Source organism: Rhinolophus sinicus, chromosome 15, assembly GCF_057876585.1.
Source record: "Rhinolophus sinicus isolate RSI-liver-muscle chromosome 15, RSI-T2T, whole genome shotgun sequence".
Lineage (NCBI taxonomy): Eukaryota > Metazoa > Chordata > Mammalia > Chiroptera > Rhinolophidae > Rhinolophus > Rhinolophus sinicus.
In genome coordinates this window covers 15,905,630-15,922,737 of record NC_142515.1, presented here as the reverse complement: position 1 = coordinate 15,922,737, position 17,108 = coordinate 15,905,630, and the positions used below count along the sequence as shown (strand labels likewise).

At 38.3% G+C, this 17,108-nt stretch overlaps 1 long non-coding RNA gene across 1 annotated transcript in view; it reads left to right on the top strand.

Annotated features, from left to right (window-relative positions):
- The first annotated feature begins 396 nt into the window (after positions 1-396).
- The window catches only part of LOC141572789 (uncharacterized), a 57,509-nt gene continuing 40,797 nt past the window's right edge, over positions 397-17,108 (top strand). The window contains exon 1 of the long non-coding RNA XR_016018813.1: positions 397-470. This is a non-coding gene — a long non-coding RNA (uncharacterized LOC141572789). The remainder of the gene's footprint in view (positions 471-17,108) is intronic.

Below are 17,108 nucleotides of genomic sequence, written 5' to 3'. Positions count from 1 at the left end.
AATTCCTGACATCTTTACCTCAGAACTTGTACAATTTTTATTTCTTTACCAGATGGCTCCTTTTTGTCATAACTCTAAACAGATAAATTTTACCGTGGATGTAGTTCCACTGCAGTTGACACCTCCTACGGTACATGCTTGATTTGGGGGTGGGGGATCTTTATTATTTGGTTTAGAGACATATTGAGATTCCTACCAATATCTTCCTATCTATTTTTCTACTAATTCAAATTATTTACTTTCTAACCTTGCACTTCCCAAATAACTCTCCATTTATTCAACACATATTTATTAACTATTGTGTGCAAGGCATTGTTGTAGGTGCGGAGGATACAACAGAAAACAAAACAGAAAAAAATAAAAGCTAAATCACTTTCTCTCTGTTGTGGTCAATTGCAGAAGGAGGATGGATCCAAACTGAAAATTTGGTTTGGCTGTGAAGACTGATAACGCCATATACACACCAAGAGGTAAAGAGAAGTGTGATTATTCACATAAAGAGATTTTCTGGGAATAGCAGGAAAGATTTCAAGCATATTCAAAAGTGGCTTAGAGAGCCAGGAAAGGAGACTGGCTTGGGTTTCTTATGGTGGTTAGGGACTGGGGCTGGGGTAAGGGTTCCACACTTGGTTGGGGGCTCCCCTCAGCACCAAAGTAGGGGCACCCAGGCTTTCTTACCAGCTTGCCCAGATGTAGGGCAAAAGGGGAAGAGAAGGCAGAGAGGCTTAAAAGAAGTGAAAACAGTCAAACATCAAAAAATGGAGTTAGACTCTAGTTTATATTCTTTACATTTTTCATTTTTTATTTTAGTACAACACACACACAGTAAGCACACAAATCTCAAGCATATAGAGTATGAGTTTTTAAGTACACATGGACCTGTGTAGCCATAATTCAGAAGAGACATAGAATGTTTCCAGCGTGCAGATGGTAGCCTTGGTCCCTTCCCAGTTGTCACTCTCCCCTGAGAAGTAACCACTGTTCTGACTTCCGTCATCAAAGATTAGTTTTCATAAATGGAATCATAGAATGTATATATCCAGTGATGCCTTGATCTTTAGTTACATGACCATACTTATAGATCTGCTTCTGGACTTTATATTCAGTTCTATCCTCGCACCAATAGGACACTGGCTTAATTACTATAGCTGTTATAGTAGTCTCAATATTTGGTAATGGAAGTCTTTCAACTTTGTTCTTCAAGATTGTTTTCTATATCCTTTGCATTTCAATAGAAACATTTTAGAATCAGCTCCTCCATTTACACACACACACCCATTGATGGGCTTTTGATGAAATTACATTGAATTTACACATCAATATGGGGAGAATTGACATCTTCCAATCCATATTGACTATTTAAATCCATTAATATGGACTATTTTCCTACTCATTTAGGTTTTTTAAAGTTTCTCTCAGCATTATTTGTTGATTTTCACTCTAGAGACCTTTCACTGCTATAATTAGATTTGATTTTTTAAAATACTCTTGTAAAGGATACCTTTAAATTTCATTTTCTAAGTATTTGAAGCATCTATCTATCTATATATGTATATATGTAATTGATTTTGTTATTGAGCTTGAATCCATCTGCCTTGTTAAATCCACTATTAATGATATTAATGTGTATATCATTTTGCATTTTTGATGTGCACAATTATATCATATGTGAATAATGACAGTATTTCTTCTAACTTTCTAATCTTTGTATCTTTCTTTTTCTTGTTTCATAGTGTTGCTAGAAACCTCTTGTGCAATGTCAAAAGATGTGGTAATAGTAGCTACCCTTTTCTTGTTTCTGACCTCAGGGAGAAATATTTTCATATTTCACCATTAAGTACAATGTTGACTATAAATTTTTTGTAGATATCTTGGAACAGATTGAAGAATTTTCTTTCTATTCCTTATTTGCTATAAGCTTTCCCCCTTAATCCTGAATAGGTGTTGAATTTTATCAAATGCCTTTCTGCCTCTGTTGAGATGATCATATAGTTTTTTTCTGTTATTATGCTAACGTGGTGATTTACGTTGATTGATTTTCAAATATTAAAATGTCATGAGTATTTGTAGGGGATTAGAACATGCCACCCCAAAATGTGCCTCTCTGCATGAGGATCATTTTGAGCTAAAGGCAACTGAAAAAAAAGCAGACATAGGATGAGCTCTCTGCCCTCCTCCATCTGCCTGAAAATTAGGGTATGAATTTCACTTGTGAAGGTTCTTCCCCACCCTTTTCTGTACCAGGAAGGAAAGAACAAGCTTATTACCTGAGATGAGATGGCACCACGAAGAGTCTCCATAAACACGCCTTATTAAAATAACCCTTACCTACCATTGGTGTTCCCTGTATATTTACCTCCCACGACATACCACCCTAAAAAATCCAGAAGCCCCTTTCCCTTATCTTGTCACTTCTCTACAAATTTGTCATCCTTTGTCAGAATAGTGTAAAAGCCTCCGAGCCCCGTATATTCTTTGGGGGTTTTCTCTTTTTCCTATGAAGCCCCACTCCCATCTTGTTGCCACATAAAATATTTAATATCGCATACAATTTTTTATGCTTTTCTCTTGTTAACTTGTTTTTTTTTGTCAGAAAAAGTAATTTCTCTCCTACATAATCTACTTTTGTAAATTGCTGGATATCAGTTTGCTGATATTTTATTTAGAATTTCAATGCTGGTTGTTTATGAGAGATATTTTTTTTTTTTTTTTTTTTTTTTTAATTTAATGTAATTTTTTTTTTTTTTTTTTTTTTTATTAATTAGTTTCAGGTGCTATTTGCCTATAATTTTTCTTTTCTGTACTGTCTTTCTCAGGCTCTGTTATTCGGGTTTTCCTGGCCTCTGAAAACAAGTTGGGGCGTTTCCCTATTTTTTTGTTTGTTTGTATTTAACTGTTACAGTTTCTTTCTTAAATGTTTGGTTTACATTTTTTATCACCACAAAACCCTGTGAGTTTCTGTGATAAGAGACACTTCTGTTTAGCTTATCTTCAGCTCATCACGCAGAAGTTGCTTTCTCCTTGCTGATGAAATGCTGAAATATGCTCGGCTCTGGGCCTGGTTGACAAGTCTCGTTTCTGACCCCTCAATTTGGAAAGTGTTTACATTTTGGTAAGCACCATCATGAATGATGACAGGATGGTCCAAAGACATTTTATTCTGTATCTACTGTGAACTTAGGATGGTGCAGCCTGAAACCCAAATCTGTGAGACTTGGAGTCATTTATAAGTTCACATTTTTTAGGGATTTTAGTAGAAAATGTTATGAGTGTTCAAAAAGATCGCTAAGCCAGAATATTAGGATAAAGTTCTGTGGTGGAAGTGGAATGAAAATGGGATTTCAAGGAAATAAATCAACGATATAAATTTTCTGTCTATTAAAAATACTGTTCAGGTATTTTAAAAATGGATAATGATGAGGTCCAAACCACTGTGGTATTGAATCCCATTGAATGGATTTTAAAGAGGGATCCAATCGTTTTATTTGCAAATGCCAATATTTGCAATATATGCTGGAAAACTGATTCTTTGTTACATTTGAACATATGTAATGACACATTTTAGAAGTCAACTTAAGCATGTGAAGTTTTTTGCTTACAGACCCTCTGATAGAGTCTTGAAAAAGCTTTGAATAGTAGCCAGAACAAAACTGGGATTCTGAGAAGGAAGACGTGAGGAAAGGATGCTGGGTGTGCTGCCAACCCTGCCTGCTGCATCTCAGAGTCTCATAAAGACTTACGATGCTTATCAAGTCCGGTCCAGGGTCCAGTTTAGGGATATCCTTGAGTACAACAGTAAATCTCTTCGCCCTTCTCCTCTGTAAAATAATTACTGTAGCATCTACCTCATAGGGTTGTTGTGAAGATTAAATAAGATAATGCAAGTAAAATGCTTAGCACAATATTTAGTACATAGTAAATGCACAATTAGCCAGCTAATTTCCTCTACAAATGGAATCTACTTTGTACCAATCAGATTTCATATTCGGAAGCCTTAGAAATTGAGTTTGGATTGATTTAAGTAGAAAGACATATATTGGAAAGATACCTTACAGAATTTCTAGAAATGGTGATGAGTCAGGCTTGTATGCCACACAACCATGAATAATGCCCAAATCACACTTCAGAATGGTTCTTGGGATGGCTGTGCCACCACCTCTGCCAGCCTTTGTCACGATAGCATAGAACCCTGGATGGTGGCCCTAGAACTGCTTCCTATGCTGCTTCTAGAAACCACAAGCAGTGGTTGCCACTGCCGCCACCTGTCACCAAATTTCATTCTAAGAAGTCCCCAGCTTCATCATGCCACTGGCCTCCAATTGAAAGTTGAGGGCAGTATAATTCAAAGTTGAGGTCACACGTTCATGCTTAAGAGGCAAAGGAGTCTGGGAAAGTGAGTAGTTGACATTTTCAAATTCTACTGTGGGAGGTATTCCTCACCCAGGCCTAGACCTCTGTCTTCTCCTTATCAGTCCCTGCCTCTGAGACCCCGTCTGCATCCAACCTATGGCCTTGTAGCTGTGACCCTATTGCAGTAGTAATAGTAAACACTCAGTAACTGTTGGTGTTGTACCAGGCACTGTGCTGAGCATTTTGCATGCATTAACCTACTCAATGTATCCCCATTTTGCAGAGAAGAGGACTGAGGTTCAGAGAAGTTAGGTGAAATTCTGGTATAAAGATGGCAGCATAAAGTAATCACTCCACCCTCCCTACCCCCACACTACCCGCTTTTCTTCCTGGAAAGCATCCAAAAGCAACGTGAAAACATAACTTTATTTTTGATGAGGTTAGGAGATAGCTGAAACTTTGCATTCTGAGAAATTTCACAGCTGCCTTTATCTACTAATTGAGAAATTATGCTTACAAAAGTGTACGTATGAATTCAGAGACAAAAAGGATTATGTTTTGCTAGGAGCATGGCCCCAGTTCTGCCCTCACACAAACTTCCAGCCAATAACTTGTTCAGGAAAATCTCTCCTTCTTTGGAGACAGATGCTGAAAAAGAAACAAGCACACAATCTATACAAGATGCTACAAAAAAAGAAGTAAACATTGGGACAAACTATGGTAGAAACCAGAAAAATATTACCATGTATAGAGCTGATAAAAATTGTCACCAAAATTTTAACCATGATTTTTGAGGGGGGTGGGTGGGGGAAAAGAGAGAGAAGAGAGTGAGAGTGAGTGAGAGAGAGAGAGAGAGAGAGAGATATGTGTTGTCAAAACTCAGAAAAGAAGTATGCATGTGTATGTGTAGGTGGGGGAGAAGAGATATAAATCATCATGGAAATGAAGAAGAAATTAGAAAAAAACACAAGGAAGAATAGACTGCTGAAAACATGATCAAGGACTGAAAGTAGATAGAAGAAAAGTAAACAACATTAAGATGAAATAGAGAAAGAATTAAAGCAAGTTAGAGTGAAAGTGATAGTAGGAAGGCAAATTAAATCCAAAGTGTGTACAGTTGGCGTCCCCTCACCACTCCCACCAGGAGCAAAAGGAAAATGATTGACAGAACAAATATTTTAAAATGCAATTTAAAAAAACTTCCCTGAAATAAACTTGAATTTACATAATGATAAGATAGACAAACCCCAAAGGAATACAACTTTGGCAAAATTTTAGAAGCAAGAGGAAAACATGGCTAAGAGGGACTGATAAAAATACTATAGATGAGCTAGTCTGTGCGTGCTTGTGTTGCTGTTGCTGACGGGGGCGGGGGAGGGGAGAGAGAAGGAGAGGGCGGTATCGTGGGGCAGACATCAGCCAGAGGCAGCAGAGAGGTTACATTGGAAGAAAGCTTTGGAGTTCTGTTCTTGCCTCTCCTCTCCTCAGGATTATTCTAAGGCAGCCATAGACCGCCCCTCTCATCTTGGATAATCAGTCATCTCTTGAATACATCAACAGTCACTATTGTTGACAGGGGGGGCAATAACAAAGTAATACAAAGGTCCTACTGGGGTTAGCAGATGGGGAAAAATTGTGGGCTGTCTTCCCTCGATCAGTCCCTTCTTCACCTCCTCCTCTTGGCACCCTGGACTGGTGGGTTAAAGTATAAGGATACCGGGTCGGACAATTAAGTTCACGAACTTGTTGCAACAATGTTGCCAACCTTTTTTTATATCAGAGGGATTCATTAAGAATTTGTTCCAACTGGACAAGCAGTTTACGAAGTTTACTACTTGGAGGAAGTACTGAAAAGGCTGAGTGAAAAAGTCAGACGACGTGAACTTTTCACCAACAACTCATGACTCTTGCATCATGACAATGCACCCGCTCACACAGCACTGTCTATGAGGGACTTTTTAGCCAGTAAACAAATAACTGTATTGGAACCCCCTCCCTCCTCACCGGATCTAGTCCCCAATGACTTCTTTCTTTACCCAAAGATAAAGGAAATGTTAAAAGGAAGACATTTTGATGACATTCAGGACATCAATGGTAATACGCTGACGGCTCTGATGGCCATTCCAGAAAAAGAGTTCCAAAACTGCTCTGAAGGGTGGACTAGGCACTGACGTCGGTGCATAGCTTCCCAAGGGGAGAACTGCGAAGGTGACCACAGTGATATTCAGCAATGAGGTGTGTAGCACTTTTTCTAGGATGAGTTCACGAACTTAATTGTCCGACCTTGTAAACGTCCTCCCAATACTGTTTGTTTTTACTAAGTTTAAAATGAATCTAGGATCAGAAGAACGCTTGATGGGAAGGCAGCAAACAGGGAGACCCTCAACGACTCTCCAGTGCTTAGGACTCTCTTTGTCTTCTCTCTCCTTAACTCAGTGGACTAAAGCTTGAACTTCAGCGCTTCCTTCTACTGAACAGAGTAGTTGTTACCCAGGGGACATTATCTCTCAGGCTAAAATAACTAGCCATCCACTGAATATAATCACTATATAAGAAAGACAACAAATGGAATGACAGAGGCCAACCAAAACAGAATCATCAGAATGGATGACACTCCATGGCCTGTCTCAATATCAAGTGCTCTTAAGGGCCATGAGTACTGATGAGTGTCTATCTACTCCACCCTCCCCATGACAATTGACCACCTAGACATCTGGGTGAAGCCGACCCTGGATATCCTACCTTGTCCCCCATTTTCCACCTGATCCCCCCAACACTTTGCCTTAGATTCACTGTTCTTCCTTATAACTCTCTGTGCAGACTAATCTGAGCTGCATCTTTACTCTGTACTCATCCAGGGGACAAGCATTACTATCGTACCAACTGCTGGAAAAGAAGGTTCTTATCACCTGCCTCCCTTTGTTGGGGAGGGGAGGGCAAGGCTGTTCTCCTTCTACTTCTTTCTGTGGTAGGTACTGCCTGGCCTTGGTGCCAACCCCCACTCCCCAGTCTTGAGAGACAACTGTCTTGTCTGCCAAGAAATGAGCTCCTTTTAAATTGCCAGCTGAGGTAAAGGCTGTGCCACAATTAAATAAATCTATAGCCACACAGCGATGTGGTAAATAAAGAACATTTCTCTTGCCTAAAACCAAAGCAATAGCCAGCAAAACGCGAGAACTGAGCATGTTCCTACATACACTTCTAGTGGTAGATCAGCAAACCCAAGCCAAGGATGACAATTTCTCCCCTATTTTCTTCTCTTCTGTTTTATGTGGGAGCTCTTGTTGCAGAGCTGATGTGCTGGGTGAGCACAGGGTGTGAGGCATCGGATCACCGAAAGAGTGGTTAATCCATGACAAAGTGAGCTGGTATCATTGGGGGAGGGGAAGACAAGGCAGGGGTGTCTGGGGAGAGCTACTCCCAGACATCCAGGGAGACAGGTGGCATCAACAGGGGTTCAGACATTCTCTGAGGGCCTTTTGTAAAACTTGCCCTGCTTGGAAACTCAGTCCTTGATGTCTCCTCAACTGTAGGTTTTTGAAATCAAATTCCCTCTTGGAGGGCCTGGTTTCTTTCTGCAGAATGTAAACACAGCTCTTTGGACCAAATGATGTTTTATGGATCACTGAGGTCTTTTACATTGAGAGTGGGTCACTATGATGAAGAAAAGATATTTAAGGGAAGAGATCAGCTAGTAGATATGGTGATGAAATTATAAGGTGAGTGTTCGGTATTCTTTAAAGCTTGTCATGAGTTAATTCTTGGAGCTGGTGCTAAATTGGTGACATTTCCAGAGAGCATAATTTGAAGCTGATTGGGCATCTCACATCCTTTGAAGGTAGACTCTTAAAATGTTAAAAAACAAAACAGAGGAACTTAACGCAGAGAGAGCGGCAGAATAGTCTGACTGTTGACACGTCCATCTAGCATCACTCAGGATGAACAATGTGTCTGTTTGGATTGTTTTTGAGATGCAGACAGTGAGATGGCCAAATTGTCAGCTGGCAAATTGGATAAGCGTGTGATTCTGGCTCTTGGGAAGGATGACATACATTTGAGTACGTCTAAGACTTGTTTTGAAAATTCTCTCCACATTTAAAAAGCTGGCTGGGCTGTTCAGATTGCTAAAACAGAAAAGATTCACTCAGCAGCCAGCTCCCCCACCCTCCCAAAAACCCCTAGGCTATCAAAACCCTGTGCTGTGACTCACCAGGCAGACCCAGACCTTGGCTGTCCAGTTGTCCTGGGAGACCATGAAACAGGTGGTCTACAGCTATTCCAGATCATGGTCTTCTCTCTTCTCTAAAGGGTGATAGGAGATGGTCAGGACCATCGCAAGGGAAGATGCAGTTTTTGCTGTTCCTGGGACTGGGAGAAGAGAGTAACCGAATGACCATCTCTTATTCAGAATAATATTCTCAATGCCACAGTCCAGAATCAAACCTCACCATTCATTGGTCCAGTTGAGCAATTTCATGGTGACAACCTTCTGTCACTCTTTGAAAGCTTTTAACCAGTTTAATGAGAAGATGAAACTTTTAAAAATAAATGTTTATATTGGAATAATTTTAGATTCATAGAAAAGTTGCAAAGAGAACAGAGTTCCTATGTATCTATCAACCAGATTTTCCTAATATAATCTCATACATGACTGAGGTTCATTTGTCAAATATAAGAGATAATTATTGGTATATTACTATTAACTAAACTCCAGACTGTATTTGGATTTCACCGGTTTTTCTGCTACTCCGTATATATATAGTTTTCTGTTTCAGGATCCCATGCAAGATACCACATAGCTTTTATGTTGGATGTCTCTGTGATCTCCTTTGGTTCTTATCAGTTTCTCAGTCTTTCTTCGTTTTTTTATGAACTTGACATTTTTGAAGAGTAGTAGTCAGGTGTTATATAGGATATCTCTCCATTTGGGTTTCTCTGAGGTTTTCCTCGTGTCTATATTAGGATTATGAATTTTGGAGAGTACCTCAGAGGGGAAGTGCCCTTCCTATCACATCGTATCAAAGGGTACATGCTGACATGATTTGTCATAATGACACCTTTTATCCCTTTGATTCCAAGGCTCTCCATTGGAAAGTTACTGTTTTTCCCTTTCCATGGTCTTTGGAAGTGAGTCACTAAGTCCAGGCATTATTCAAGGTTTGGGGAGGGAATTAACCATCACTTTCTGGATAGGGGAGTATCTACATATGTTATTTCAAATTCTATAAAGAAGATATGTCTCTTCCATTTATTTAGTTAAGTATTTATTTATATTAGCATGGGCTTATGTATATTTATTTTATACTTTGAATTATGATCCAATACTATAGTCTTTATTTTGTTGCTTCAATTGTTCCACTTTTAGCCATTGGAAGCTCTTCCAAAAGAAGAGCTTGGTTTCTATGTACTTTTGACAAACCCCCATCCTTTTGTATTTTCTTGAACACTTTCTTGGCTTCTGGCACAATAAAATGCCCCAGGCTCATGTGTTTTCTTTGTCTCCACTATAGAATCAGTCACTTCTCCAAAGAGCTCTGGCGCCTTTTGTTGAAGAACGGGGTTAGAAACCAAGATCTGGGCACAGGTGTGCTGGTTGCTGTCAAGGTGTCACTGCTTCTAGTCCATCTCAAGGACAAAGCTAGGGAGCTTATGTATGTACACTAATCAGGGTATACATACCTATCTATAATTGTTTCTGTGTATGTCTATCTGTATATGAGGTCAGGCAATTAAGTTTGTCAACTCACCCTAGAAAAAGTGCTCCATACCTCATTGCTGAATATCACTAAGGTCACCTTTAAAGTTCTCCCCTTAGGAAGCTATGCACTGATGCCAGCACCTTGTTCACCCTTCAAAGCAATTTTGGAACTCTTTTTCTGGAATGGCGCTCAGAGCTGTTGTTGTATTACCCTTGATGTCCTAAATGTCATCAGAATGTCTTCCTCTCAATATTTCCTTTATCTTCAGGTAAAGAAAGAAGTCACTGGGGCCCAGCTCAGGTGAGTAGGGAGGGTGTTCCAATACAGTTATTCGTTTACTGGCTAAAAAGTCCCTCACAGACAGTGCCGTGTGAGCTGGTGCATTGTCGTGATGCAAGAGCCATGAATTGTTGGCGAAAAGGTCAGGTTGTCTAACTTTTTCACTCAGCCTTTTCAGCACTTCCAGATAGTAAACTTGGCAAATTCTCCAGTTATTCATAGTGAATAATCCTTCTGGTATCATAAAAAGGTTAGCAACATTGTTGCAACAAGTTCGCAAACTTAATTGTCTGATCTCGTATATTAAAACTACATGCATACTAAGCAAGTACCAGAAGTTTCGCGCTCTCCTTTCCCCCTTGCTTATTTGTAACATCTTTCTCTGACAGTGAGAAACTTGACTCCATGAATGAAAGATTTTGATAGTTCTCATATTTTTAATTATTTGTGTTTAGAAGAATTTTGATCCTTCTGCATATATCTAAATGTTATCAAGGAAGTTTGAGACAAAGTCATCAATTGCTGGCTCCATAAAAAATGACCATCCATATACTTGTCGATGACTGGAGATACTACTGGAGTCCAATGTGCCCTCTGATGCATTATGAAGTTTATATTCTGTTCAGTGGAATCTTCAGCATATTTCATTGTTATCAAATTCTCTGCACATTAGTAAACTCTCAGGTGATGTGTGAAAATCTCAGTTCAGCATGGTAGAAAGCAGGTATAAATATTACTAAGTGAGGCTGTAATTTTCTTTAACAGCTTTATTGACATACAATAAACTGAATGTATTTCAAGTGTAGAATTGATAAGCTTTTACATGGGTATACATCTGTGAAACTATCACCACACTCAAGATAAAGAACATATCTTTTATCTTTAAAGTTTCTTCACAGCCCTTGGTAAATTTTAGCACCTAGGTGAATTTGCAATTATGGAATCTGTGAAAATGAGGATTGGCAGTATTTGTCCATCTTTACACTAATACTACATTGTCTTCGATTACTATCTCTTTATGTTACGTCTTGAAATCAGGGAATGTTAGTTTCCTCTTTTGTTCTTTTTTCTCAAAGTTTTTGGTGACTTGAGGTCCTTTGAATTTACATACGAACTTTAAAATTAGTTCATCAATTTTTACAATTGGGATTGTAATTTTTATAATTGTTGGAATTCTGGTTAGGATGACATTGAATCTATAGATTAATTTGTCTATTATTCCATTTTAACTGTTTTCTGTTCTGATCATTAGTATTACCTTTCTTCTACTTATTTAATTCTAATTTGGTCTCTTTTTAAAAACAATATATAAGGGGGAAGCTGAGATAATTAATTTGAGACTTCTCTTATCTACTCTTTTAATGCTATAAATTTCCTCCTAAAGACTGCTTTAGCAGTATCCCATGCATTTTTATATGTTGTGTTTTATTTTCCTTCAGCTTAAAATACTTTTTAATTTCTATTTTGATTCCTTCTTTTGCCTATGGGTTTTTAAGAGGTGTGTTACTTAGTTTCTGAATATTTGGAGATTTTTCAGAGATCATTCTGTTACTGATCTCTTATTTAATTCCATTGTGGTCAGAGGATATACTTAATATGACTTAAATTCTTTACATTTAGTGGGGCTTTTTTGGTGAGCTAGAACGTGATCTATCTTGGGAAGTGTTCTATGTATACTTAAGAAGAATGTGTATTTTGCTATTCTTGGATGGAAAACTCTGTGTCAATTAAGTGAAGTTAATTGATAGTATAGTTCAAATGTTCTATTTCTACACTTGATCTTAGCCAAAAGGCCGAAGTGATAAATGTTCTATTTCTTTACTGATTTTATCTGCTTATTCTTTCCATTATTGAGAAAGGGATTCTGAACTACATCTCTATATTGAATTATATTGAGTAAAATTGTGGATTTGTCCATTTCATTTTACAGTCTATTAGTTTTTGCTTATGGGTTTTGAAGCTCTGTTATTAAGTGCATCAATGTTTAGAATAGTTATATGCTCTTGATTAGTTGACCCATTTATCATTATAAAATCACCTCATTTATCCCTGTTAATTTTCTGTGCTCTAAAATCTACTTTGTTATTAATACTGAATCACCAGCTTTCTGTTTATTAGTGCTAACATGCTATATGATTTCCCATCTTTGTACTATGTTATACAAACCATTGTGTATTTATATTTGAATTGTATTTCCTATAGGCAAAGTATAGTTGCATCTTCCTTTTTTTTTTTTTCACTTGAGTCTGATAATCTCTACCTTTTAAGTGTGATGATGTTTAGAGTATTTCCATTTACTATGATTATTGTTATGGCTAGGTTTAAATCTATCATCTTGTTTTCTATTTATCCATATGTTCTTCATTTCCTCATTTCCTGTTTTTCTGCTTTCTTTTTGATTAAGTAAATACTTTAATATTTTGTGGTTTATTTTATGTCCTTTATTGACTAATTAGCTATAATGCTTTGCTATTGTCATTTCAGTGGTTGCTTTAGGTTTATAGTACATCTATTTAACTGACCACAATCTACCTTCAACTGATATTTTACTACTTCATATTAATAAAGTGATGGGTACTTTACAAATATAATCTAATTGCCCACAAACTTCATGTCAGGCAGGTATTCATGTCCCCATTTTAACAATGAAGGAGTTGAGACATAGTATTTTTAAAAATCAATAAACTATTTTGACATGAAAGTAGAATTTAAATTTGGGGAATGGAAAATGAGACAGTATCACTATTTTTCAACTTGATAGGTTTATAGGCGGAGAAACAAAAATGGCTATGTGTAGCATCTTAGCTAAGGACGTAGCATAAAGCGGCCCATCTGTTTCATAAATCTCAAATGTTTGGGGACCATCTGAAAGAAATAGTGAAATGTAATTTTATCCATTTTTAAAACTAGAAATAAAGTCTATTTACTACCAAGATCTAGCTAGATATGTATGTTTTCAAAAAATAAAAGAATAAAAGAATGGATTCCATGCTGCTGCTAATGTCCTTACCCTCCCAGAAGTTGCAATTCTTAATTTTTTTTTTAAGGTTTGATGCTTCTTTATCTAGGAGTCAGTTTTCTCCTGTATTCTATTTCAATTCATCCCAACTGTGATGGGAAACATATTATCTGCAGAGGACGCCAGGAAGCTCCCATAGTGTCTGGAAGAGCAGATGAATGTGGGAAGAGATGACAGATACCAGTGTGCCATGTTTTGGGAGAGAGATAGGAACATTTTCCAATGTGGCCCCATTTATAGGAAGGGGGAGCGTATCTTTAGTTAATTAATATGTGACCCCCTCAGCACAATTCAATAGCTTAAGAGAATTTAATTAGCCGAAATTCAATGAGTAGTTTCCATGTGAGGCATATAGACCTCAGAATCACTATTTTATACTTGTACTATTAAACATCCAGGACCAATGCTTTTATGAAGGGTTTAATCATTTGGCTATGAAAGAAAATCTAAACCAGCAGTTATTAACCTGGGGTCCCTGGAACCTCCAGGAGTCTACGGATATGCTTTAGGTACATACATACATTTTTCCAGGGATGAAGGTCTACAGCTTTCATCAGCTTCTTAAAGGTGGATATAGCCCAAGAGAGCTGATGATCTTTTACACGAAAAAGACTTTTCTCCAATTATAGAGAAAATATTCAAAGTAACTCAATAAAGGTGACAAGGTTTAGTTAATGTAATTCAGGCACCATTTCAAACATATCCATTTGGAACTCTAAAATGGATATAAACTTTGTCTTGACTGATAGGGTCTTTTTTTTTTTATTCAATTAGCATCAGATTTCTATAAGCAAGTAAAATGGAATAAAAATTTAATTAGAATACTCAAATACTGTTTCTGGCACTCAATTTTTCATATGTAGGAAGCAAGTGACAAGAAAGATAATTATTATTGATTAATCAAAATCATTTCTCTAAAGTATTTTGAGGTCAGGTGACTTTTGTTTTTGGTTCCTTGCACAGAACTATAGATGGTCAGCAAGGTGACTCTGAGGCAAAATGTGGTCAAAGTCTTCAAAGAGTAAACTTGGTTTCCAAGGAAGCAAGCTGGGCTGAAGCATGTTAGAAAGATTTCAACAACGGTGGAAATAAAAAGAGGTTTCTCATTAACTCGGAAAGCATGAGAAAGTTTCGTCTCTCATTTCCTGAACACTAGCTGGTCAAGTTTTCACGATAAGAGAGTGTATTTGTATAGCGCTTGGTACTTCACAGGGTTCTTCATTTACTTTTTCCTGCTCTCATGCCGGCCCTTTGCAGATAGAAGGCATTTGATGAGGAGGGGATGATCTCACTTAAGGATCTGAGGGGGAGATTTCTGATGGCCCCAATGTCAAGAGAGGGAGAAATGGTTCCTAGCCGCCCCAGCAGCAACCAACACAATAGTAATTATTTCAACACAACCACTATTTCTGGAGCACTTGTGCCATGCCAGACACCATGCTATGTGCTTCTCCTTCAGCCCCTAAGTGAGATAACTCAGGCAGTGTTTCCTTCTGATAGGAAGAAGCAGATGGCATCCTATACTTCTTAAATGGGGATCATTCCAGTGTGCTGGGTATTTGGGACCTCATCTTTCAATTACAAATTTTCCCCTCAGATGCACACATACAGAGTTTTCTGAGACTTTTTTCTTCTGAGCATTTTAAATTATGCTAGCTGAGGAGAATCATAGCATTACCGTGAAATAAATTTACCCTCGACACTCTTTCTGGTCAACCGAATTAGACCTGCTTACCCTCTCTGCTCCCACAATGATAATGCTATAGCTAATATTTATGGAGCACTTTCTGTGTGTATGGCACTGTCTGATACAGTAAGTGCACTTTCATTATGTATTGAGTAGGTTCTCTTTCCCAGCTCCATTTTCATATGGAAAAGCCAAGGCTTGGAGACATTATTTGACTTGCCCAATTTAGGGAAGCCAGGATTGCTATCTCCAGCAACTTGGCTTTTCTCCTTTCACACCCACTTCCCTCCCTCCCTCCCTTCCTTTTCTTTTTTTGGTGTATCGTTCTGTTATTGCAAATGTTAAACATTTACAAAAGTAGACAGAAAGAATAGTATAACACACTCCCATCTAACGTTTACTCAGCTTAAACAGTTAGGAGTTTCTGGCCTCACTCAATTCTATACCTTCCTGCACCCCCTTCCATATTACCTAGAAGCCAATCCTAGGTGGGCATATAGCGTTTCATCTGTAAATATTACACTATGGATCTGTAGGAGAAGCTCTTGGTGCCCTGTGTCACATCTGCTTGTCTACTTCGGATTTCAGCTGTGGCTGTGGCAGAAGTTTTGGTGGGAGCTCAGCCTCTCGGTGATAGGAGCAAAGTCACTCCTCCCACGTGTGCCGTGCATGCTTCTCATCCTGCCTCAAAGTCTTCTGTGAAATGTGGGGTGTTATCAACACTGGAGTCAACGGCTCATCCGAGGGAGAATGGGAGGGGAGAGTAAGTCCCAGACACCTGTGTGCACATGGACAATTCTGGGGGGGGGCACTCTGTACCCTTCTCAGAGGTCTGCATAGACTCAAACCCCCATTGCTACTGCTGTGACCTTGCTAATACACCCTTTGACTGGCGTTTGTTCTTTCTCTGTCTTACTTTCCTTGAGTCCTCACTGTTTCTTCCTGGGATCACCTCAAAACTACCTGAACCCAGGTCCTCTTCTCAGGCTCTGTTTTTAGGAATATTTCTAGACCTTTCTGAGTCCTTTTAGTGAACAGAACTAGGAAATATGTTCTGTTTTGTTTGTTTTAAAATAAAATACACCTTGAGTTCATACTGATCCTTCTTTAAACCAGTAATGTTTTTCTTCACATATTGTATCTCACAACTCTATCTCTTTTCCCCACTCTGAAAAACCCAGTTCTCAAGAACACCTGTGATATTGAATTAGAATATCACATAAATACTTGTTTGCTTTATCCCACAATACACATAAAAATCTCAAAATAACAATTTCAACTTCATCACTAACAATATAATTACGGCAAACGGTTTAAAATTTAGATTCTTGTTTTTTAGCATTTCTTCTTCATCCTTAGGGTTTATTCTGCAAGGGATGTGCCTCATAACAGGCACCTGAGGCTTTTTGTTTTCTGTGTAAAGGAGCATGAGGTCGGTTATCCACACTGCCATGTCTCTTCGGAATTCAGGGCCTCCTGTTGACGTAGTAGCAAACCAGAGCAGCTGAATTTGATCTTGATCGAGGCTGATGTACCAGCCGTCAACTGGGACTATTTCACATATGAGCCCAAGGAATTACACTGAGAGGTGTGGCTCCTGTGTCCCTCTTGAGTTGACAACAGAAGCCCAACTCAAGGAATTAAGGAATTAAGAAATTCCTTGTATCAGAAGGCAAGCAGACAGTCTCTTCTTATCTATTAGTTTGGAGCAAATCTGACTTTGGAGATAAAGAATCCCTAATAGGAAAACAAATCTTTGCCTCATATGCAGCTGTTCTACTGAACTGCTCAGGCCCAACTTCTGGGACCAGGGAGTCTAGAAACAGCCTCTTCCATCAAGTATTGATCCTAGTATATTTATCTTTTTTTCTTTTTTTGAAGAAAGGATTTAAATCTAAAAATAATTAAAACCTGTCTCTCAACCCTATATACACGTGATCTATCCATGAAGCTGTCATAATTCAAAAAGACCCTCCGTGAAAAAAATAATTAACTCCTCTATGCTGGACTCTGGGATGCAGAGAAAAATATGGCACAATTAGCCTTACTTATTGCGATGCTTGTGGATTTTCTC